This window comes from Rhinatrema bivittatum, chromosome 2 (assembly GCF_901001135.1).
Source record: "Rhinatrema bivittatum chromosome 2, aRhiBiv1.1, whole genome shotgun sequence".
NCBI lineage: Eukaryota > Metazoa > Chordata > Amphibia > Gymnophiona > Rhinatrematidae > Rhinatrema > Rhinatrema bivittatum.
In genome coordinates, this window is record NC_042616.1 from 241823473 (window position 1) to 241850170 (window position 26698).

At 42.3% G+C, this 26698-nt stretch overlaps 1 long non-coding RNA gene across 1 annotated transcript in view; it reads left to right on the forward strand.

The window, feature by feature from the left end:
• The first annotated feature begins 11188 nt into the window (after nucleotides 1-11188).
• The window catches only part of LOC115086092, a 50098-nt gene continuing 34588 nt past the window's right edge, over nucleotides 11189-26698 (forward strand). Inside the window, exon 1 of the long non-coding RNA XR_003855069.1 lies at nucleotides 11189-11284. This is a non-coding gene — a long non-coding RNA (uncharacterized LOC115086092). The remainder of the gene's footprint in view (nucleotides 11285-26698) is intronic.

Below are 26698 nucleotides of genomic sequence, written 5' to 3' on the forward strand. Positions count from 1 at the left end.
ATACTAAATGTAGTCCTGGAAGGCACTTTGTAACTGGGGGCTAACACAGGCAGCAGATGCTTAAAGGCCATGTTCTCCACTACCTGCAAGGGCTGGTCATCCAGAGTAATCATTCTCCTGATGCATCTTGTTTCTATTTTTGATGCTGCCTGCCTCTTGCCCCTGGCAGTAATATGGAACACCACCCCATTTCCTCTATGGTGGGTTGCTTGCTACTGCAAATGCCTGGCCTGCCACCTAACTAGTGATAGGGGCTGTGAAGTCAGCTTTGTAAAGAGTCTTCTCCTTTTCAACCCATTTCCTCTAGCTTTCACTTTGAATGGCAGAGGGGGTCCTCAGGCTAGTATTTTCACCCTTCCCTGATGTAAATGATAGTGAGTGCTGCTTTTGCAGTTGATGCTGCATACCAGCATTTTCAGATGCTGCAGAACCATCCTCAACTGATAGCCTTACTGCAGTGAATACACTGAGCAAAATGTGGGTTCTCTCTTACTTTAAAGTGATTCTAGACTAAAGATATCTTATATGATCTTTTCTCTGCATCCTTGGGGGCTTTTGCTGTCACTAGAGTTGAATTTGAGGCTGGACTATGAGGAAAAAGGCTAGGAGCATTGTTCACACTCTTTGCCTGCACTTCTTGCTCTTCCTGGGTTTTGTTCTCAACACCATCAGTATTATCTATCTCCCTGTCACCTCACTGGAGGCATGGATGCTACTGACTAAACTTCCCAAAATTTCTTCAGCTACTAGCTCTTCAATTTCTGATTCAGAGAATTCCAGACAAGATTCTACCTCAGAAGCAGTTAAAAATAATTCCTCCATTACTTCAGAAGCAGTAACCATAGAGGAGTGCACTGCTGGTTTTTGGTATTACACTTCTGTTGCCCATGTCCATGCCCCTATCCTGCTAATGCCAGCCATGAATGTCCCTCCTGCCTTTTGCTCCTGCTCCAAAACCAGAGGGAGAAAAATAGGCAGTGGTGCTACATTCTTTCTAAATTTCAATTTTTTCTGGTTTGAGCTGGTTTTTGCTTCTGGTATTCTGTGGCTAAATATAGTCTTTCTAAAATTTAGGGGCAGGATTTCCTTTTTTTTGCCTTTACTAATACTGCTTGTTGTACTTACAGTAGGCTGGGCTGGCTGTGCAGCAGCACCTAATTCTTTGCAACACCAATCTCTCCTCTGCCCTTTCCTCACAGTGGCATGATGGTATTTGAACTATCTAATGAAAGTTTTGATATCACAAAATAATTTGATACTGTACAATATTCACAGTACCATTCTAGTGTACGCAATAAAATATCTGTCACACACACAGATACATACACATATACAGTGTATGTGTGTGCACTGCTGACTGACTCTTTTTTGCATGCATAAAAAAATGCTTGAAACAGAACCAAGAAGGCTGGCAACATTGTGCTTCTCTTCACTTTAATCTGTATGCAGATAACCTCACAGCACTGTACTGCACTATGTTGTATCAGATGGAGACACAAAAATCTCTGGCATTGCTTCAATCTCCAATCATTCTTACTTTGCACCAAGTGAACACAGACAGCAGTGCCATTGCCTCTGTCTTTCTGTCACAGTGAGTGAGACTACTAACTTCAGCAAAGAAGATCAGAAAAAGCCTTTTACGAGTGCCAAAACTTACTTTTTAAAAGATTTTTTTAAACTCTTCAGAGAAATTCTGAAAAGTGATCCTTCTCTGATAAATGAAACAGAGCAAATTGACTTCTTGACACCTTTCAGTGGGAGGACATATGTATCACTTGGTCCAGATGGCAGCCATAGGATAGTTATAAAGATGCTTTATTGTGATTTGAGCTCTTTCTGGTTTCTTTGCAAACTTGTCCCACCTCAGCTCCCAGGAGACTACAATGCCACACAGAAAAGAGTTGATTGCTGTAGTTACCAGTTAGATCCTACACCTGTTGTTGTTTGCTCAGCACAGCCATAGACTTCAATGGGCTATAGATTTGAATGGGCAACATAAATGAGATGAAAAGTTTTGTTTAAATTCCTGGGCACCATTTATTCATTTTGGGGAGTCTACAAATAAAACAAAAAAATGGACTAATTTTACCTATTAATTTCAAACAAATGCACATCCCTAGGAAGCATTCTTCCAGTGGAAACCATAACAGAAACTGATAGCACAGAAGATCCTTAGTTGTGACTTGCGAGAATATGAGGGTAAAACCTGAAATGGGGCAGGCTCTGGAGTATTGCATAAGGAGTGGTAAGAGTAGATAGGCCTTTGAGACTTTATCTATTTTTATAGTCTTAGTTGCTAGGTTTCTGTAGCCCAGCAGATCTCAGAGGTCCTGAGATGAGCTCTATTAAGGTTCTTTGCATGGGTTGGAAGTGGTGGGGGAAGGGGCTGGAGTTCTAGGGTTGTACTATTAGATGCAATGTACTTCAAATCTCTGCATACAATCAAGACACCAAACATACTATATGTTCCCAAGGAATTCTTTACTGTAGGCTTAACCTGTTAAGTTCGTGGACCCTTGAGCTGGAACGGGGGTTAGCGCCACCACAGAAGGAAGGCCCTCGGTGGTTCCCGTCACCGGTAGGTGGAACCGGTGAGGTCAATCTGACTGGAGCTTCACCTATACCAGCCCACTTTCCCCGCAGGTTGAGCCCTTGGGTACCGGGGCCGGCAGCACTTAGGCGCAGGTTGCCTCGATGAAGCGGGAACAGCGAGGTGAAAGAGTGGTCCGGAGTCCGGGTAAGGGCAGGCAACAGGGAAGCGAAACGAAAGTCCAATCCAAGAGTCCAGGGGCAGGCAGAAGACAAGGAGAAATGACGAAACCAAGCCAGGGTTCAAGACAGGCAGCAGAAGAGCAAGAAGAACAAGAAGCAAGCCAGGAGTTGGTACCAGGAGATCAAGCTGAAGAGAAACTCAGGAGCAGGGTCAGCAACTGGATCAGGATCAGGAGCTGGAATTGGATCAGTATCAGGCACAGGCACAGGATCAGGAACAAGAAGAACGCAGCAACTAGCACTCTGAGGAGACGACTTGTTGCAAAGGCAGCTAACAGGGGACTGAGGCTTGCTATTTATAGGGCTGCCTCCTGATGTCATTGAAGGAGGCTGGTCCAGAGATTCCTGCACTGGGCCCTTTAAGAGGCGGAGCCTCCCACTCGTGCACGCGCTTAGGGAGAGCTCCACCGAGAGCAGAACGCCAGCGTTTGGGGCCGCATGGTAGGCCGCGGTCGGCCGGCCCGGGACGGGAGAAGCCGTGCTGACCAGAAGGAGCGGCGATTCGTGGCGGCAGAGATAGGGGGGTTTCGGCCGTGGTCCTCCACGGTCGAGCCCCACAACATAACCCAAGGATAATTATTATACAGTAGGTGCATGCAGACATTGAAGCAGTCTTCAAGCAAAAAGAGGTTTTACCTGTTGTGTTGTGCTGGAGGTGGACCCTTGGCCTGGTACAAGATTGGTACAGCCCTCTGGTTGGACCTAGAGAGCGCCTGCCACCAGGAGGTGGAGCACATGAGGAGACAGAGGCTAGCTGGAGCTTTGCCAATAACAGTCCGGGGTTTTCACAGGTTGAGTCCTTGGGTACCTAGACCGCCTGAACTTAGGTGGGCCTCAGATGGTCTCCTGGAGAGTTGGCGGAGGGGTGTGCCCACCACGAGCAAGGGTGCATGGCTTATGCAGAGAGGATGGACCAGACCTGAACTGGAAGCTCCGGAGACCTCAGGGAGGTAACAGTTCAGCAAGGTTCTCCGGGCGAGGCAAGCAGCACCTGCAGGTCTAGTCAGGTGAAGGCCGGGGGTGGATTCCAAGCAGGTTGGTCTGGTAGCCACAGTAAGCTAGAAGAGAGTGTCCAAGTGAAGGCAAGGGTCAGAGCCAGAGTATCAGTCCAGAAGTGATCAGCCAAAGCAGGGGTCAAATACCAGAGTCAGTGCGAGCATAGTCAAAGCAAGCGAGGGTCAGTTCCAGGCAGCAGATGAAGAGAGTAGTTAGACAGGCCGAGGTCAGTACCAGAGATCAGTCCTAGGAGGTACTACCTGAGTAAGGATACAGGAACACATGGAGACTCAAGAACGAGGAGACTCAGGAACAAGGAGACGCTGGAACAAGGAGACACTTGAAACACAAGATAGGCAAGCTTATGGTGTCAACCTGATTGCCAAGGCGAGGTCCTGGGGACAGGGCCTCGCTATATATAGGGCTTTCAAGTGATGTCATCAATCTGCGCCTCCATCGGTGTCCTCGTGCTTGGCCCTTTAAATCGAAGCATGTCGGCTGCGTGCGCGCCTACGGGTGCAGCCGAGGCGACTGAAGATACGGAGCCCCGACGGGAGCTCTGCTGCAAGGCCTGTGGCGTGGAGGAAGTTGGAGAGGGCCATGGTGAGTGATGGGGACAGCGGGAGGTGGCAGCAGCAGCGGCGAGAATGGAGCTAGTTGAGGGCAGCGCGAAGTGAGCAGGCCTGGTCACGGCACCCATGCAGCGGGACGCACAATACATTGCAGAGATGGATCACATTTAAACAGCTCTGGCCAGTATGGGACAAATCTCAAAGATCTCATAATCTGATGGTCCCTTTCAACAAAGGGAAGTACCATTCACCCTGGTAGTAAGTTCCACAGTTATTGCAATAAAAGCAAAAAAAAAAAATTATCTAGGTGGTTAACCTCTTTCTGAAACAAACTTATGAAGCTGAAGCTCTTCTTTATCTTACACCTACCAGAGAACTCTTGGGGAACCCCTTCTCCTCTTTCTAACTAGAAGCAGACTCCAGAAGGGGAGCGCCTCACTCCTCTTAGACCTAGAGGTGAATTCTACTTCTCTTTAAAGGTCTTTCTACCTCTGACTAGCACATATCACTATTATATACGTGTGCAGGGAGGCACAAAATCAGATAACATCATAGCTGGATTTAGTAAGACAGCATGAGGGCCTTATAATCTTCATATATTTGCCTAGTTATTAATTAAGCAAAATTTGCAATTATGGACATATTGCCAGTGAGCCAACAGTTTCATTGCATGAAAGACTGGATAGCTAAAGATCAAGATGTTCGCATTTCAGTGGTATGCAACTGACAATTAAATATGCGGCTAATTTAAAAAAACCTATTCATAAACATTATTACAATAAAATCTATGCTAATATAGTCAGTAGTCAAAATCATAACTCTCTAATGCTATCTATTATATTCTGTTTGAAGTAGTTTGCATAGTAATCATGAATAGTTATTAAAATAAGAGATTATCTTTCTTTATGATTATCATTAGTTCTATATGTGTCATGTTGTTGTTTTATAGAACATTATAGTTTATAAAATAAGACATATTATCATGTATTACAGATTTTTATTAAGGTAATTATCTTGCTGTACTGGCAAATTATTTGCCTTGTTTAATGTAAAACTGTGTTTTAGATCTGGTTGTTGCTCATTTTAAATGATAGTTTTTACAATGTAGGTCTGCTTGTTTCACTACCCCAATTTTAAATCTTGTGCAGTCCTCAAAAGCTACAGAAAATCACTAACCATACGGAGGGAAGAGTCACCCATACAGTTGTGTTAGATGAACCAAAATAACCAAGCTTGACTTGATTCATTCAAATTATTTATGTCCCCTGGAAAGTGAATAGTGGGAAGAACCTAAATAAGTGATCTAAAAGCAGATATTCAGGAGATATTCAGCAAAAATTAGAAACTATTTGTCATGATCCCAAAAATGGTATCGGAGCAAGCAGAGGGAGAAACCAATATAGATACTCTATTTATGCTTTTTGTTTACCCAATAAATCTACCTATGAATGCCCAGTCACCTAAATACATGCATTCCTTTTATTCACTTTACAAATATATTTACCTCAGACTTTGGGACCCAAATATATTTACTTCAGACTTGGGCAGGATCTGCAGCCATGCAACCTGCATTACATCCTTTGTGATAAGCAAAGTTCATAAAGATGTGAATGTAAGTAATAGAAGGCTTAGACTAGGATATGAGACTTGGCATGCATGTTGAATAGGTTGATGTAAGCATTATTGTTACATCTGTTCTTGAAATCAATTTGAAAGGCCAGTCTCCTGACATGGACCATCAAGGGGACAATCTAGACTGCCTCGGAATCTGCTGTACATGATACTGAACCCAGAAAGTATGGATTTCTCTGACTAGCTTTTCAAGTAGGCTTCTGTGCATGGCTGTTTTATCATGTCAATATGAATACTACAGCACAGTCTCTGCCAAATCCTAAGTTTCTTCCACTTTTAGCATCTGTCATTCCTTGCTTGGCACAGTGCATCTTCCTTGTGCTTGTCCTGTCTACACCTATAGCGCTGCTGGCTGGGAGTTTTCCCACTGTTGTGGTATGCTCTGTCATGTTGCTGTTTGTGGGCGTCTTTTTCAGATAAGCACTGCATATGGTGCTTTTCTCAATATAGCATTTCTAAAAGATTTTTCACAAAAATATTTGACTTGTTTAACCAGTTATGAAGCTGATGTGTTGTGAGTGTCGTCGCTGTTGAAAGGGGTTTTTTTCCCCCCCCATGATGGCATTTGCAGCTTTTGTTGATCGTTGGTAAACTTTGCAAGTCCAAAGTCAGCTGCCTAAGATTTTTCCTTTTCAAACTTTTTATTATGCACTACAGGGTAGATTTTCAAAACTTAAGCGTGCGCGTCCATGTGTGCTCCCTCCCAGGAGTGTCCTGGGAGGGAGCTTCCCAACCCCCTAGCCTAACCTCCCTTCCCCTTCCCCTATCCTGCCCTCCCCCTATCCCTGTCTTAACTAGCCCTAATTTTTTGATTTTACCTTTTGCTCCTGCCAAGGAGCAGGAGCAAGTTGCATGCACTGACACCCTGCCGGTGCGTGATCCCCCGGCACAGCAGCAAATGGCCGCTGTGCCAGGTGCCTCTAGCCCCGCCCCATCCCCCACCCCATTTTCAAGCCCCGGAACTTACACGCATCCCGCAGTTTACGCACATGGCTGGGCTGTTTGAAAATTGGCCCGGGGCGTGTAAGGCGCGTATAAGCCCCAGGATTTATGTGGGCTGGGGTTTGAAAATCTACCCCTATGTGTGCTGTGCAGTAATTTAAAAAAAAAAAAAAATCAATTTGTACACCACTTGTTTTTTTTCTAAAATTTTGTTGTCCAAGCCCCTCTTGGGGGTGGAGGCCAACTCCCCAGTATGTTCTAACATACAATAACAGAGTAAATGATGGCAAAAAGAGAACTAAGTGCTAAATCCAGTCTTTCTAGCAAGCTTATTTTTATTTTGTTTTATTTTGTATAGTTTTTTTTATTCCTTCGGGTAGTAACTACTGCTCCATGCAAGTTACCCCAAATAAGATGGGTTACCCCTTTCCTTCATTTCCATCCTTTAGCCATTAGGGATCCCTTATGTTTATCCCGTACCACTTGCCAATTTTCAGAAAAAAACAATCCCAGAAACAGTAATACAGGAACACATCACTGGGCGCTCAGTGAGTATCTGGAAGGGAACAAGATGTTACCAGAAAGACACAAAAAGGATGCTTCCTCCTGTTCTAAAAGGAGAAAAAAGTGCAGGAATAAATGTATTTCAGAAAAGAAGCAAATTCAGCATTCTCCTGTGTATGAACAAAGTGCCCATAATATCACACACAAACAGGGTTAGAGCAGAGAAATCATACAACAAAAGAAAGACATACATCTGATACTGAAGATAGACAATATACAGTTACAGACTATACCAAAACCCTCATTCAGAAGGAAGCAATGTAGAAACAACAGAAAACATTCACAGAAGAGACATTTTACATGTTCTGAATGTGGGAAACATTTCAGAGGAAAGCATGAACAAATGCAACACCAGAAAATCAACTGTGAACAGGTTAAAAAAATGATTAAATAAAATCTACATATGTTGCAGAAAGCAGTGCTGAGTAGGGCAAGGCAGAAACAGCATGCTGCTCTTTTGTTTTTAGCACTATCTCTGTCTCTCTCTCCCACCCCACCTTCGAATCAGCTGTTAAAGCAGAGACAGACCGATCCAATAAATCAGAGCGGAAAACGGGTGCTCAGTGTTGAGCACCTGCTTTCCTAACGCACACCCAGCCACCTCTCCTGGGCGCGGATATTTAAATGTAGGGTCGTGCTGCCAGGGAGGTGTTAGGGACAAATATGCACCCCTAGCACCTCCTCAGCAGTGGGTGCCCAGGAAAAGTCGGCTGTCAGTGGCTGTTAGCAGGTTAGGAAAATGGACGCTCAATTTTATGAGCATTCCTTTTCCTAAGTCTTGCACAGCCACAGGTTAGCAAAAGGGAGCATCCTTTTTCCTAACCTGACTGCCAGCACACTTTAAAAAAACATTTTTTTGTTTACATTTTATTCCTCTGACTTAAAATCGCCACGATATTAAGTCAGAGAAAGTACAGAAAAGCAGTATTTTCTGCTTTTCTGTACACTTTTTTGGGCTGCTCAAAAATTTAAAACCTGCTCTGGGAAGGCGTTAATTTCTGAGGGTAAAAATGTGTGGGTCGGGCTCACATTTTTTTTTTTTTTGGATAGGGGGAGAATAGCAAATAGCCTCATCAACATGCATTTGCATGTGATGAGCATTATGAGTTTCGCGGGGGATCAGACACGCTAATCCCCTTATAGAATAAGGGGTTATGGACGCGCGTCCAAAACCGACAGTGTGCTTGGCAGAGCACACTGTATTGGATTGGCCTGAGAGAAGGGCTACTGCTGCTGTCAATAGCAGCCTAGCAACAATGATGTCATAGCGTGGACTCTCAAAGGAGCCAGGTTGTATCAGCACCGCAGGGGCAGGCACAAAAGTAAAATAAAAGAAATCAAAGTAAAACAAAGCTAAGACAGAGTAAAATAAAGGCAAGAGGGTTAGGGGCAAGCAGCAGAGGGCACTTACCAAGCTTTTGCAGCAGTGACAAACTGCCACAGCCCCTCCGTGGCAAGCTACTACAGCCTCTCTGCCTGGGAGTGGTAGAGGTGCAATGGTGCACAGACCACAGCAGGGGCAGCAGCAAGGGACGTTGGGATAGCCTCTGTTGCTTAGTTATATAAGAGAGGATGCTGAAGAGAAAGATGAATCCCGGTAAGTCCATGTAGCCCCCAGGAAAAATAGTTTAAAAATAAATATTTGAACTAGATTGAGTGTTGGGGGTGACCAGTGCTATTCCCCATCACTTGTTCAAGGCTGGTTTGGTGTGTTTATGTGGCCAGGGAAAGCCTCTGTACTGGGACTCCAGTCTAAGCAAGTATCCTGTGCAGGATTTCTCTGTGACTTCCTTGCTGAGATTCAGGCTTGGTAGTTTGCCAAGTAATTAGAAGTTCCAGAGGTGTTCTCCACCTGAGAAAATTCAATGAAGAGACCAGTGGAAGGATACCTTATTACCTCCAGTGCTTCAGATTAATCAAAGTCACTGAAAGTTATTTCAATGACTTAGACTGGGCCAAAAATGATCATTCCTGCTGGCTATTGTAAGCAGGAGAAAAAAGAAAGTTTTTTGTACTTGTAAATGTTACCCCTGAGGACCCTTGGGTACTATTTTCTCTGGTAATTACCAGCAGAAGATGGGGAGAGGGGGAGGGGAAGAATCCCCTAAAGTGCACAAGGTAAATGTAAATGCAAACATAAAGAACTTAAATGTACAGGATTAAGTCAAAATGGGGAGGGAGGGGCGCAGAGCACTCTGTCCACTGCCCACCCGGCGGGCAAACTCCTCCACCCGGCTGGCAGACTCGGCACAGAAGTGCTCCACTTTTATCCGGGTGCACACCCTACTTTGAAAGAGGGCCCCGCAGTCGAGGGAACTGCCCCCCCCGGCTAGTCTCCCCTGCCTTGACTGATTGCCTGGCAGCGGACAAAGAAAGTTGACCAGGGTGTCCCTCTGCTGCAGGGGACCCCTCCTGGTCACGCGCCCGTAAATCAGGAGGTGCGGGTGAAATTGAACCAAAATCCCAAAAATAAATCCTTAAGGTAGGACAAGAAGGGGGATAACCTGGGACACTTCAGTCCCAGGTGGAAAAGGTCTTCCTCCTATCTGCAGATAGGACAGGAGGGATCTGCCTGGGACGCATGTGCTACCTGCTGGTGGCCTTGGCTCCGTGCACCAGGCTCCAGGAGCGGTCCCCTTCGTGGCCGGGAGTCAACCCTGAATAGGACTCCCAGCAGGGACCTCTCCAGCAGAGGATGGGTACCCCAGGTCAGAAAAAAGGGACTAGCCACACATACTTTTGCCAGAAAGAAGGCAGCATCTGAGAAAGAAAGAAGCAGTCTGGAGAAATAAAACTGAAGAGAGAAAGAAAGCAAAGAAGGGAAAACAGTTGGAACAGAACAGAGGCAAAAGCATTGTTCCTGCCATTCCACAGGGCCTGCTCCAATGCTAAAAAGAAGAAGATACTACAAAACAATAAGTACATTTGGTCTATTGCTTATGCTGAGTACAAAAGATAAAAACCAAGACTTAGTAAATAGTAATTGCCCAGCTGAAGATGCACATTTATTTAACTTCAGTTAATTAAAACAGGACTGTATACTCTTTATTGGTGAAGAATTTGAAAGTGAACATTTATTTGATCCCACCTGTTCTGCTGAGAGATCCAAGTTTATCTGTGGGAATCCTTTACAGAAAGAACTCATTTATTGTTGTTACTCCAGAGTAATTTAAGAATTTATCTCTAAGACTGTATGAGATTGAGTTTTACCACAGCCAGTCAGTGGTAAAGGCTGCAGCAACCTCAGAGACTGTTAAACTTTACCCAGGATAACAGTAGAGTTTCATAATCCTTAGCAAAGAAAATCCAAGTTAACTGGAGAACCAGCAAAGCTACCTTTGTTTCACAGTTATTGTGCAATGGAAGGAAACTGCTGCAGACACAGTGTGATTTGCTACAGTCAGTTCAACTACTGTATAAGACACTAACCATCCTTTTATTCTCTCTACACACAGACAGTAGGGAAAAATTGCTTATCCTTTTTATTTTTCCCTTTAGCTAGAAATACAGTACCAACAAGGATTCAGGACCACACTGAGTTAACACTGCTTTTAAGTACACCTTCAGAAGATTGACACGGAGAGTGTAATGAGTCCCTCTCCATTTTATTTAATTAAAGCATAGGTAACACACTGAAGAAAGGAAAAAGAAGATCTACAAATCATCGATCCAGCATCCACTTCGACCTGGAAAGAACCAAAATACAGGAATAAGATACAGGAACCAGTGACAAAGAAACCAAGCTAAAGACTTTGAGCTAAGTATATTTGCACCACGGCGTACAGTCTAGCTACGCCAACTCACAGGTAAGACTGGCTTAAAGAGTGTACACCTACACAGACAATGAAAGAGACAGCTACAAGACAACTCTGAGTAGAAAAGGTTTAATAAAGGAGAACACAAATAACAAGATACAGCTACAGTCTTAAAGTAAAAGATATTTACCTTTTTGCTACTGCCTGGCAGCAGGAACAGGGGGGACACTTGCAAAAGGACAGTGAACACAAAGCATTAAATTCTTGAACTTACTGTTCATTGTTATGATTTGTGGATTTCGTGAATCCTTGGCCCGAGGTGGAGGTTGGTGCTACCTGAGGGATAGGACCCCGCAGGTCCTCACCGTCGGGAGGCGAGGTTAGCTGCAGCCGGGGACACAACTAGTTCAGTAGTGAGAACGTCCTGCGTCACTGCCACATGATAGCAGGTACCTGCACTGAGATAGACTGTGAGGCGCCCTGAGGAGCAGGACGGAGAGGAACAGTTCGGAGGAGTCACAGTACTTAGGCAGGACTGAAGATACGATATACCAGAGAAGGAACTCCAAGACATAGGTGCGCTAGGCAGGCCCCGAGGAGCGAGGAGGGCGGAGACAGGATCTCTGAAGGAGTAATGCAGAGACTGTCCCAAGGGGCGGGAGAGTGTAGCAACAGAGTCTCTGGTGTGATGATGTAGGAGCTGCCCCGAGGAGCGGGGAAGCGTAGAGTAAAGCCACTGGTGTAATGACGTAGAGGCTGCCCCGAGGAGCAGAGAAGTATAGAGTCAAAATCTCTGATGAAGTGTCGTAGAAGCTGCCCCAGGGAGCAGGGAAGCCTAGAGTCAAAGTCTCTGGTGGAGTGACGTAGAGGCTGCCCCGAGGAGCGGGGAAGCGTAGAGTCAAAGTCTCTGGTGGAGTGACGTAGAGGCTGCCCCAAGGAGCGGGGAAGCGTGGAGTCAAAGTCTCCGGAGTAGTAAGGTAGAGACTTCCCCGAGGAGCGGGGAAGCATAGAGATGGAATCTCTGGTGAGAAGCGCAGGAGCTACCCCGAGGAGCGGGTAAGCTTGGAGACCAGGTCTCCCAAAGGAAGCGCAGTTGGCATGTGAGAGCCCAACTTATTCACGCATCCCTTGATTGATGCATGCACCAGGCTTTTAAAATTCACTTTTAAGAGTACATCATTCTAACCTCCCACATGGGGAAGCTACAAACCCGTACCAGTTATTCACTTCCCTCCCATTAAGTTGGAACATTCCTTCTGGTAGTGATCTAGTAGGATCTCTACACAGACATAAACAAAATATCAAATAAATACTCATGAACATAAAAATAACAATAAAAAAAATTGCATATTATATGCCAAAAAATAAAAAACAAAACAATGTACCTACAAATTACAAAAATAACAAACACAAAATCACCAGCCTTCTTCATACTATTGGACAATGCACACCAATGTGAGCCTCCTCAAGATTAAATGCTAACTGAAATAAAAACATCTTCAAAAGTATTTTAAATCTTTTTGGACACAATGTTAGCCATAAATATTCTGGTAGGCTGTTTCAATATGTTAGGTTTGCCATCGAAAAAGCCCACTCCCAGGTCTTATACAAATATTACTTTGCAATGTTTTTCATTATAAAAAAAACTGCTAGCACTGTATTATGACTATGGGTCTAGGTGCAGATCTAAAATTAACCATATTTCTAAGATTTCAACATAGTTTCCTAAGTTTTCAGTAACTTAGTAAACAGCAGGCTTGCTTAGCTTTGCAAAATATATGTATGTATGTTCTACTGTTTTACTCTGTATAGCTGACCTATGAAAATGGAGACCTCAAGACCCCAAAATAAGGGTCTTTCCACTCTAAATTCCACAGTTCCTCCCTTTTCTTAGGTCTCCATATCTTGGGACAGCTATATCCCACAATAAGCATAAGGCTCAATTTGTCACAATTTGAACACTGATCCTCTTCATTTTTCTTTTCCCCATGTTCTATGACCTCTCCCATGTCATTATCTTCATTCATTTCAGGCCAGTCAGTATCTATCTCACACATTTTCATTGCCATGATGGGAGATACAGACATTCTTTCTACACATTGGCAGAATACATTGGCAACCCACACAGAACAATAGGACTCCAACTAATCCCGCCACAATAATCAATATCCATCCAACAACCTTGTTCCAAGGCCTCCAAACCACTGTGACAGGGGCTCTAAGTAGTAATTCTGTTTGTTATAACAATTGTGGTAAGCTATGGAGGTGTTTGGTAAAGCTATGAAATTCCCCATAATTTCATCATCTTTCACATACCCAGATAAACGTGCAAAAATATTATCACTTGAATCATTATAATTCACATCTGCTGGCCAATATTCACAACGCTCCTTACTGAACATAAAGCAAGATTCCTCAAATTCCCATCACTCTGGAAGTTTATAACTTCCATTAGCAAAGAGTAGAATAATATTTTCACACATTGGGTAGTCTTTTTCATGAACATAATCAGTTCCTTGTCCTACAGAAAGTGCTCAGAAACACCATTCAGCTGAAGTTGGCTTGCATGTAAAATTGATCAATGTCATAGAAGCAGGTGGAGCTACTGCATTTGGGCCTTGTGTTCCTTGTTTACACTCACCTGTGAGATTTACTGGCACTGCCTGAAACATAGAATGGCCATAAAAAGAGAAGCAGAAGTTGGTATGTAAGAGTAGATCCAACAATCTATTAGATTATAAACTTCTTGATAGGCCTTAGTGAGTCGCACGTAGCCATTATCTTCTGGAATCATCAGTGGGCTGGCCACTATCCTGAGTAGGAGAGCCTGCACAAACAGGGAGAACATCCACATTTTCACTTCTCTTCTTTGCAACATCATACTGATCAAAATAAATGACTGTGGAAGGTTCGTAAGCTTTCTTACAATGGCTAACATGCACCCAGTGGTCAAGGCTTTGTAATTTTAATGCAGAGTGACTCACCAACATTTCTTGATAAGGTCCTTTCTACCTTGGCTGTAAGCAGTGCTTTCTTTTAAAAGCTTTGTAGTATACAAAGTCTCCTGGTTGGATATCTGGAAAGACTGTATTCAGTGGGCCTTGGAACATCGGAGAAATCTGTTGAGGATTCTTTTTGTTCTGTAGATGCAATTGTAACACAAAATGTAGAATTAATTCATCTTGCGTAAAGTTCATATCTATTGGGCACTTTGGTATAGTGGGCATAAGCATAGGCCTATCAAACAATATCTCATGTGGAGTGAGTCCATGTTTGCTGTTAGACATATTTCTTATACCCATTAAAGCCAAGGGTATAGCAACAGGCCACTTCAAAGATGTTTCATGAGTAATTTTTCCCACTTTAGTTTTTAAAACATGATTGTATCTCACCACAGTCCGTTGACCAGTGGTCTATATGGTGTATGAAAATGTAATTTTATACTCAGAGTAGTCCCCAAATCTTGCATTATCTGTCCAAAGAATTGGAGGCCTTTGCAATTTTCGATCATCTCTGGAATTCCAAATCTTGGAATTAATTCTTTCAACAGTTTTTTTGCTACAGTCTGTGAGACTGCTTTAGTGGTTGTAATGCGTCCAGGCTGCATGGGTGCCGCGACCGGGCCTGCTCACTTCACACTACCCTCAACCAGCTCCAGTCTCGCCTCTGCTGCTAGTTCCCGCCGTCCCCGTCGCTCACCACAGCCCTCTCTGGCTTCCTCCACACTGCAGGCCTCGCAGCGGAGCTCCTGCTGGGGCTTCGCATCTTCGGCCACCTTAGTCCCGCCCCTAGGCGCGCGCGCAGCCAACGTCTTGCTATTTAAAGGACCAAGCGCGGGAAACCTGATCTGGACGCGAAGTGATGACATCACTTAGCCTAACTATAAATAGCGAGGGCCCTGTCCCCAGGACCTCTGGCAATCGGGTCGACACAGTGGTGTAGTAAGCTTGCCTACCCTGTGTTCCAAGTGTCTTCTTGTTCCAGTGCCTCCTTGTTCCAGCGTCTCTGTGTGTTCCTGTATCCGTAGTCAGGTAGTACCTCCTCGGACTGATCTCTGGTACTGATCTCGGCCTATCTGACTACTCTCTTGTCTGCTGCCTGGAACTGACCACTGCCTGCCTGACCATTCTCTTGTCTGCTGTCTGGAACTGACCACTGCCTGCTACCTCCCTGAGGTCTCCGGAGCTTCCAGTTTGGGTCTGGTCCATCACCTCTACATCAGCCACGCACCCTTGCTCGTGGTGGGCACACCCCTCTGCTATCTCTCCAGGAGACCATCCGAGGCCTACCTAAGTCCAGGCGGTCCGGGTACCCAAGGGCTCAACCTGTGGAAACCCCGGACTATTATTGGCGAAGCTCCTTGTGTGCTCCGCCTCCTGGTGGCAGGCACTCTCTGGGTCTGACCAGAGGGCCATACCAATCCTGCACCAGGCCAAGGGTCCAACTCCAGCACAACAGTGGTAAGAAACGCTTCTAACCATCTGCTAAAAAGACAGACTACTGTTAAAGTGTACCTTAATTTAGTTACCTGTGGCATAATTATGAAATCCATTTGCAGTCGTACAAATGGGCCCCAAGGGGCAGTCAAATGTGAAGGTGCAACCCACAATCTCTTTCCCACATAAAGATCTCACAAATGGAACATCTCTATACTATCACCTATTTTTAGAGCCCACCAATGAGCTAAAATGTCTTTCATCAGCCCCAATTTTCCAGAGTGTGAAATGGAATGAACCACTCTGGCAAGGTAAGATATAATGGAAGCAGGGGCATCAGGGAGTTGATTAGGTCCCAGCCACAGTGCAGTGGAGTTGCATGTACATCCCTGGCGTTGCCAGGAAACATGTTCCCGGGGAAGTGCGTGCCGGCTGGCTGTCAGCGCACGCAGATTACTTCTGCTCCAGAGGAGCAGTAAGTAACAAAACAAAAATATTAGGGATATGTAGGGTTAGGTTAGGGGTTGAGGAGGAGAGGGAAAGAGGTAGGAAGGGTAGGGTTAGGGATAGGAAAGTTCCCTGGGGGAGGCCCGATTGCATCGCCACACGTAGGTTATAAAATCCTCCACCCCCCCCCGTGCATGCGAGTCGGATTTTTGTAACATGTGCGCGCCAGAGTGCTGGAACCGCATGCAAATGGATGTGCATGCGGACTTTTTAAAATCAACCCGAATAAATGCAAGAATCCAGAAATAAAAAATCTTCTTCATTCCTGTTCCTCAAAACAAATTTTACATGGTTAATAAGCATACACTGTGTCAGGGTTCTTTCTTTTTTTTCTTCTTCTCTGCAACAAGGAGTGAATTCCTAAGGGTGGGGCTATTTTCTGTTGAGACTCATATAAACTAAAAGCATATTTCTAAACAATTGAAAATAAACACATTTTTTTTCCAAATACATGAATATTTCAACTATCATTTGAAAGCAGTGATATAAACAAACAAATCTTCAGAATGCTAGCAGACAACATGGAATAGATTTTAAATATTTGCAAAGCAGGAGTATTCAAGGTGCGGTCTCACCATGGAGCGATATAGAGGCAAATACTGTGCAGGTACTATCAATCTCTTCTTTTTTCTTGTTCTGAGAAAGAACTTGAGAAAAAACATACACTCTAGTTCATATATAATGTCTTCCTATGCAAGATTATTGAATAGTCTAAACATTTTATACTTCATTGTTTAATATATGACTGGATATGTGTTCTTGTAGTGAATAATATGTTTTGTTTGCACTGAAAGACAATATTAAAGACTGTTCTTTTTACTCAATTATCATCTTATACTATAGAATTACACATCATACAGTATACTATAACTGTGTATTAATAAATGTTGCAGTATTCATAATTTTTTAAAAATACTAATATGTGAAATCAATAAAACCTATCTAGAAAGTCTTTATTAAATTGTTTACAGATAATTCCCTCTTAATTTAGAAACAAGGAATAATCTAAGAATCATATATTATTTTCTGATAAAGGCAACATAACAAATTAAGCTATACTTGTAGCACTATGTAGCCCTATAAAATACATACCACACATTCTTGAGGGTAAGGGAAAAGATAAACAGTCTAGCTTTTAGATGCCATTTTATTTATTGTATTATTCATTTTTGTCTTCCTAAACCTAAACAAGACAGATGAAATAAATGATTTAACTTTTCTTAAAGATAGCTACTATCATGGACAAATGAGTATATTTTGCATTAACCCCTAACCAAATACATTTAGCAATTTCAATTCAATGGCATATACAGAGCAGGTCAAACTTCTTGTTTAGATAAAGGAGAGAAAAAATATTTCTAGTCGCATGTCTTATTACATTTCTATAGTGCAGAACAGAAAATGGGATTGTAGATAATTAGTATTCAAAATAAAAAACAGACAGTAAAAACAAAATCTTTCCCTATGTTTTTTCTAAAATAATCTTATAGTTTAGTATGTAAAATAAAACTGGATGTTTATTCATTCATAGACAATATAATTTCTTTCTTAGGCTTGGAAAAGATAAGAGCCATAAAAAATTATTTAATATGCATATGTCATCACAGCTGCAGTTCTGGACATTAAAAATCAAACTGTAAACTTTCTTTTGAAGTATGGCAGTACAGAAGATTTGTTTTCAAGATAGCTACATAGAATTATTAAAGTAATTTAAGCCTTAATAGCTAACAAAAACTACATCTACTAAAACAAGAAATGTAATAATTTGATAATAATAGCAAAGTAGGCAGAGCATAAATCTATAACTGTAAAATAGGTAGATTCATGGGGAATGTGTGACAACAAGATGTAAGGACCAGGTACGATTGGACTGCTAGGAAGTACTATGGCATTTACATACCTTAAATCTTGTACAAACCTCTACTTTCCTGAGTGAGGTTTTGGTACTGGCAAAATGGGAGGCTTACATGGAATAGCTGCTTCAGGTGTTAATTTAATTATAACACCTTATGGTAACAAATCTTTATTGACTGGTGAAATACCTTCTACGGCCTCAGGTTTCAGATCAAATTGTGGTTTCCATGGCAAACTCTTTGTGGGGTTGACGGTATGTGTACTGATCAATTTGAAGATGACCAACATCATTGTGACCCACAGCCCACAAGAACTCAGGAATATCTGAAAAATCAAAATCCATTTCTTTGCATTCAGCCTATGAGAACAGTTTCAGGAAAGGAGGAAGTTTCACAAGCAGAAATCTCTGCTATGTTTAAAGCAGCTTGCACATCACATAATCTCTGTTCTGGTAGAGAGAGAAAAACACCATCAGGCATGCAAAATATAGTGCAACACAATTTACATAATAAATCACATCCTAACAAATTCATAGGAGAGGATGTTGAGAGCCGAAAAGCATGCGATGTATGCAAAAGACCTACCGTGATACTGGCAGTGTCTTTGTAACATTGGTCCCTTCCACAACTTTAAATTTATTAGTTGAAATTGGCAAGTGGGGAGTAATTGCCATTTGCAGTGTAGATTGGGCAGCTCCGGTGACTACCAAACTCAGAACTGGGTTTCCAGAGACTATAAGGGGCACCAGAGACTCAGGTGTAGGTGAGGGATGAATACAAGCAAGGGGAAGGGCCCTGACAGCCTCTGCATATTCTTAGGTGTTATAGGGCATGGCCACTACATTGGGAGTATACTCAGGAGCAGTAGGTGAAAGCAATACCTCATCCCTGTATATCTCACCTCCCCTGACCATCCTACCCAATGTATGTGTTTTTTGCTAAAATGTATGATATATGAACACTTCGTGTGAATGTAATTGGCTACCTGTAACATTTTTGTCATGATGTAAACTGTTGTGAGCTTCACTTGGAACGACGGTATATAAAATGACTAAATAAATAAATATTGCTGGGCTGGAGGTGGAGGGTAGGGCATGCATTGGGTCATCAGGACAGTCTCTGTACATGTGTCCTGGTTTATGACAGGAAAAACAAATGATTTCCTTTTTACCCCTTGTTAGGGGAACTCCCATTCCTCCATTTGCTCTCCCTCTACCCCTACCTTGTCCATGATTTCCCCGTGAATTATCTAATTGATTTATTTGGAGGGCCATCAATTTATCAAGTTGTGCAGATTTGGCAACATTCATCTGCTCATAACATGCCTGAGCTATGGCAAAGACTTTGGCTGGCTTTTCAGTAGCCCAAGTAATGCATGCATTTTAAACCTTCTCTTTAATTTTGGGGGGCAAACCTATATAAAAATAATTTGTCAAGACTGCCTGATTTGCTTCACTAGTAGGATCTATTAGCCCAGAATGGGCCATAACTACATCAGTCAGCCTACTTAAATAGTCAGCTGGTTCCTGTTTATCTAACATTTTACATAAATTTAATTTTGTCCAATCTGTTTTGAGGGAAAAAGTTGTAAGGCTGCTTCAAATAAAGCATCAATAATTGCCCTCACCTTCTCTGCCCACTTCCTTGATTCTTTTCAGAAATTAGGCAAGGAACTTTTAATTGTCACTAAATCATTTCATGGCCATGACACATACACTTGCTGTGCATAATTAGTATTTGGATTAACACTGGGTACTGTCTGCAAAGGGTAGTTTCCAGGGTATGGTTTTTCCTCTTTTACTGGACCTTTAGACCAAAAACTATAAAATCTTTGATAATAGCAATCTAGATAGCAAATACAGCATCTAATCTGAGGGGGAGAATGGGCTTCTGGATCCTTCTCTTTAAACAACTCACTCAAGTCTAAATTTTTTATTGCACAGTTGAGGCATTGTAAGTCAGCTAAAGTTTGCTTCAATAACTTTACTGAGTTATCAGTATGGGGTCCTGAAGAACCTAAGGGGTAGATTTTCAAAGGGTTATGCGCATACCCCAAACCCCCCCTGTGCGCACCGAGCCTATCTTGCATAGGCTGCCGGCGTGCAGCCTATGCAAGATAGGCTGCCGGCCCAGAGAAAGCAATAAGAATATGAGATATGCCATACTGGGTCAGACCAAGAGCCCATCAAGCCCAGTATCCTGTTTCCAACAGTGGCCAATCCAGGTCACAAGGAGCTGTCAAGTACCTAAACATTAAATAGATCCCATGCTAATAATACTGGCAACAAGCAGTGGCTATTCCCTATTGATTAATAGCAGTTTATGGATTTCTCCTCCAGGAACTTAACCAAAACTTTTATAAACCCAGCTACACTAACTACCTTAACCAACAAATTCCAGAGTTTAATTGTGTGTTGAGAGAAAAAGAATTTTCTCCAATTTGTTTTAAATGTTCTACTTGTTAACTTCTTGGAGTGCTCCCTAGTCCTTGTATTATCTGAAAGAGTAAATAACCGATTCACATTTACCCGTTCTAGACCTCTCATGATTTTGTAGCCCTCTATATTATCCCACCTCAGCCGTCTCTTCTCCAAGCTGAGTAGACTTAACCTCTTTAATCTTTCCTCATAGAGGAGCTGTTCCATCCCCTTTATCATTTTGGTCGCCCTTCTCTGTACTTTCTGTCTTGCAACTGCCAACTATACCTTTTTTGAGATGCAGCGACCAGAATTGTATACAGTTTTCAAAGTGCAGTGTCACCATGGAGCGAAACAAGGCATTATAACATCCTCCCTTTTATTTAAGAACATAAGAACATGCCATACTCGGTCAGACCAAGGGTCCATCAAGCCCAGCATCCTGTTTCCAACAGTGACCAATCCAGGCCATAAGAACATGGCAAGTACCCCAAAAACTAAGACTATTCCATGTTACAGTTGCTAGTAAAAGCGGTGGTTATTATCTAAGTCAACTTAATTAATAGCAGGTAATGGACTTCTCCTCCAAGAACATATCCAATCCTTTTTTAAACACAGCTATACTAACTGCACTAACCACATCTTCTGGCAACAAATTCCAGAGTTTAATTGTGCGTTGAGTGAAAAAGAACTTTCTCCGATTAGTTTTAAATGTGCCACATGCTAACTTCATGGAGTGCCCCCTAGTCTTTCTATTATCTGAAAGAGTAAATAACTGATTCACATCTACCCGTTCTAGACCTCTCATGATTTTAAACACCTCTATCATATCCCCCCTCAGCCGTCTCTTCTCCAAGCTGAAAAGTCCTAACCTCTTTAGTCTTTCCCCATAGGGGAGCTGTTCCATCCCCTTTATCATTTTGGTTGCCCTTCTCTGTACCTTCTCCATCGCAATTATATCTTTTTTTGAGATGCGGCGACCAGAATTGTACACAGTATTCAAGGTGCGGTCTCACCAGGGAGCGATACAGAGGCATTATGACATTTTCCGTTTTATTCACCATTCCCTTCCTAATTATTCCTTACATTCTATTTACTTTTTTGACTGCCTTAGCTCATTGTGGCGATGATTTCAATGTAATGTCAACTATGATGTCCAGATCGTTTTCCTGGATGGTAACTCCTAAAATGAAACCTAATATTGTGTAGCTACAAAATGGATTATTTTTTTCCTATATGCATCACCTTGTACTTCTCCACATTAAATTTCGTCTGCCATATGGACGCCCTCACAAGGTTCTCTTGCAATTTATCACAATCTGCTTGTAATTTAACTACTCTGAACTTTGGCACAATGATCCAAGCGGATGGTGTCAGTTGGCGAAGAAGAGCCAAAGAAAGAAAAGATGGAAGAGGAACTCCAAGGCCAGGGCTCCGGACCTGGGCCTGATCCTCCTGGCCGGGTTGCAACATCAGGCCTGGGTCCAGGCTGAGGCCCCAGCATCAGGACCTGGCCAGGACATAGAGCCAGATTTGCTAAGTATGAGGGTATTTGTCAGGAAATTTCCCAGGCCTGGGCCTTTGCTCAGGTTTTGGCCTAGGCTGGGACCCTGGTGCTGTGCTTCAGTATAGGCCGGGACCCTGCTTTGGTTCTCGGCCTACTCTCTAGGTAAGGCCCGACTGGTGACTTTTTTTTTAAATAGGTTTTCAAAATGAAATGAGATTCGGAAGAAATTTTGTCAGAATTTAACTTTTTCCACTTTGAAAATGATCCAAAATGAAATAGGAAATTTTGTCCTTTTCTTTTTTCATTTCTCCCGAATGCCCAACCCTAGTAATTGCTGCTCCATACAGTTTCCACAGATTTTAGAAGTCACCACATGTTATCTCAGTGCTTCATTTCTATCCTCTTGGCACTAGGCATCCTCTGCATTTATCCCATGCCCTTTTGAATTCAATCACCATTTTTGTCTTCACCATCTCCTCCCTGGTTTACTCAATGTAAATCCTGGGTGAGACAGATTATTTAACTGGCACCAAGGAGCACATGGAAAGAAATAGAGACAGACCTTTTTGCACAACCATTCCAATGTCTCTATGAAACTCCTTTCTTCCCCCCGAGGAAAGTGTGGCTCTTAAGTATGGGGACAAACAATAGTTCTCATACCTTGCTTCTTTGCATTTTAAGCCTTTTTTTTTTTTACCATCCTCTGTATACAACACTAAGCTTCTCACTGTCTCTGCATCCAAATAACACACAGGAGAAGAATGGTGGTTTCCAATTTCTTTACCGATAGTTGATTAGATGCTATTTACAATTATACTCTCTTCATTGTTCATGTAAATAAATAATAAGAAAGGAAGAAGATATAATACATTTGTGACTCCAATTCTTCATCGAAGTTTCTATTTTCAACTGGAGTTCTTAAATTTACACTGAATTCCTTTTGTTATCCAATTTCTTTCTCCAGTATCCTGGTAGATTGAATGTAGTGCAATCCTTCTTTAACTCCTAATTTAATCTTAAATCTTCCCACTAAAAGTGGTTAGAATGCATACAGTCCCAATATTTAATCAGAACTTAGTCCCAGATTTAATCTCTTCCAAGAAATGCTTTAAACATCCTACTTTACGCTCTTTCTTAATTCTGTTAGGCAGTGCTTGGTGGGCACTTCTCATCCCCTCATGTAAAACTTCCCTCAATAGCAACAAAGTTCATGTTATCTTTATGTTGTATCTTCTTTGTTTCTCCTGGTAGTGCACTTTACTGGGATCCCTTGCTTTAGATGGAATTTGTAACACCTCTGTATCTTTCTGGATGAAAGACTTCCTTCTTGCAAAGGTTTGGTAAACTGACTCCCAAAGACCATGGGTTATCAATTCCAAATGGACAAAAATATTAGTTGAACCAAAAAGGGGGAAAAAAAATCAAGAAGCAGGGAGGGTGGAATAAAACCTCAGTGCCTCCAAACAGAGGAGATAGCTCAAAAGACAGTTCATGCAAAAATATTCTTCCTCTGCATCAGGTCACTGTCAGATCCATACTCTGAAGGAGACAGAGCACTCTGCAGGTCTTTCTTATCCGGCTAACTTTTAAGATGGCTGGGTATATTGCCGTGCCACTGAATATCCCAGTTAAGTTAAGTGTATCTGGCTAATTTATATAACCACTCAGCGGATGAATATAGAAACCCCCCCCCCCCCCCTCATAATAAGAGACTGAGTCACCTCAAGGCACTTCCAGGCATTATCCCCCTTTGTCTTTCTTTCAAGCCAAAATAACAAACCATACCCATATGTAAACAAGCTGAATTACAACATTTAATACAACGTTTGTTTCCTCTCCTTAACGCCACCATTGCCACTCATGCTCATACCAGATACCCAGCAACACCCCTTTGTAGCGTACATTCTTCGCTATTACTGCAACAGAAAAAGAAAAAACCCCCACAGAGCATCAGCATATACAACTCTAATCGCTGAGTGCATCTCTCCTAGGAAATTAAACTACAATCAGACTATAATCAGCAAGTCACATCTCCTTTATGCTTGATATGCCTGTCTTTGAAAATGTAGATAGGACACTTCAGCAAATCCTATTATCATCTGCCATTCCATATAAACGCGATCAATCACTTTGGTACCATACATTTCACTTGTAACCGTTCCTTTTCTAAACTTCAGCTGAAGAAAGGAAGAGGCGATTATCTTCATGCTGCCATCCCAGTCCAGACAGTGAGCAGTATAGCATCCTCACGTTCCATCTGGGATCCATCCTGCCCTCATCTCGAAGCTTTTCCTCAGTTGAAAACTTTAAGCAATGCATTTCTCCACGGGTAATGAGAAATTCCAAAACAGCAATTGGATTCACATTAGTAAAAGCAAAACTTTTAGCAAGGTTGTGAAATTGCATAGTCTTCTGGAATACTCCGCCATTTTTCTCCCAGCACTCGACTTTTGCTCAGTCATGGTTCAGGCGGAGGGATACCTTGCATGAACTTTTCAGCATCTGCTGCTTTTTCAAAAAGACGCGCAGTGTTTTTGTGCCAAATTTGCAATTTGGCTGGATTAACAAAGCAAACTAAACTTGCTTTTGAACTAGAGCAGTGCACATCGGAGCAAATGCTTTTCTCTGCATTGAAACCCCAGCAAAGAAATCTTGAAAGCATAGAATACCCTGTGACTGGTATTGAATGTCCTTTATCTTATGATGTTTGTAAAATTTCCACTTTTTGGAGCAATTGAGGAACTTAGAAATCACTACACGTGGCCTGTTGCGGTCTGCTGTCTGGCCACCAAATCTATGTGCCCTTTGAACCACCAGCACGCTCTCTTAATGTGGCAGGCCCAACTCAGTCGGTAGCAATGTTTCTAAAGTCGCTCTTAAGTTCTGCTCAGTTCCCTCAGGAATGCCTATAAATCTTAAATTATTTCTATGTGATCTATTGTTTATGACTTTGACCTTATCTGTGGGATCTGCTACCAATTTTCTAGCTTGGCTGTTACTGCCACCACGTCATCCTTCACCACACGATTATTAGATTTGGCTACTGATGTCTTAACTTCATGTTTCTGATCTGAAATGTTCTCAAATTTCTCCTTTAGAGCTGTGACGACAGCTTCTGTAAATGTTAGCACTGTGGATTCTGACAAACTTAGCGACGGGATATTCTCCTTCACAGCAGCAACTTTAGGATCTGAAAGAACTGGTTTCTCTTTTTTTTTTTTTTCCTAGATGCATGGACATTGAAATTGTTGGCTCAGTGTGCTGCAACAGTCAAAAAAAGCAAACAGAATGTTAGGGAATTACTAGGAAAGGAATGGTGAATAAAACGGAAAATGTCATAATGCCTCTTTATTGCTCCATGGTGAAACAGCACCTTGAGTACTGTGTACAATTCTGGTCTCTGCATCTCAAAAAAGATATAGTTACACTGGAGAATGTACAGAGAAGGGCGACCAAAAGGATAAAGGGGATGGAACAGCTCCCCTATGAGGAAAGGCTAAGAGGTTAGGGCTGTTCAGCTTGGAGAAGAGACGGCTGAGGGGGGATATGATAGGGGTCTTTAAAATGATGAGAGGTCTTGAATGAGTAGATGTGAATCGGTTATTTACACTTTTGGATAATAGAAGGACTAGGGGGCACTCCATGAAGTTAGCAAGTAGCACATTTAAGACTAATCGGAGAAAATTCTTTTAACACAACACACAATTAAGCTCTGGAATTTGTTGCCAGAGGATGTAGTTAGTGCAGTTAGTGTAGCTAGGTTTAAAAAAGGTTTGGATAAGTTCTTGGAGAAGTCCATTAACTGCTATTAATCAAGTTGACTTAGGGAATGGCCTCTGCTATTACTGACATCAGTAGCATGGGATCTTCTTAGTGTTTTGGTACTTGCCAGGTTCTTGTAGCCTGGTTTGGCCTCTGTTGGAAACAGGATGCTGGGCTTGATGGACCTTTGGTCTGACCCAGCATGGCAATTTCTTATGTTCTTATGACATCATCTTAAGATATATCCGAGTTAATCAGTCCATAAATTAGTAGGCAACAAAATACTTGCTGTTTAATTAAGGAAAATTCAAGCGTTGTAGCGATGCCTGCGGATATGTGGGACATAGTGCCTGGAGCCCAAATCTATATCTCCATTCAGATGAACAGCATCACATCAAAAGCATGCAATATACGTACAGACACAAAATAGTTCTAAATGGATCAAAAAATATGACTAAATATGCTCATTAGTATTACTGATTTAAGAAGGTTGCTAGATTAGGCCAGTGTTGTTACATGATTCTCAGATACCCATTTTGAGAACACTCAAGCAGGATGTAATTATATGTTTGTCCAGACAATTGCCTTTCATCACAGCTCCCTGCTCTATATATTTGAGATTGGATTAAAAACCAGAAAATATTCATATATTTGCATAAACCAATCTAGTGTGTTACTATGTGCTGAGTAAATTAATATCTTGCAAAAGAAAAAAACAAAAAAAAAAGCTTCAGTTACAGATGTGCATGGAAAAATTTTTGGTTTGCTTCATTTGTCATTGTAATTTGTTTTGTTGATTCTGGCTCTCAGGTTAATTCATTTATTTCCTTATGTCATCCAATTTGTTTCCATTAAATTCAAAGTAGGAATCAATGCATCCTATTTTGGACTCTAACATTGGGATTTCCTATCCAAGGTTAATGAAACATGCAGGCAGATAAGAACAGCAGAGGTAACAACAGTCCAAGACACCAAGGGTGGGG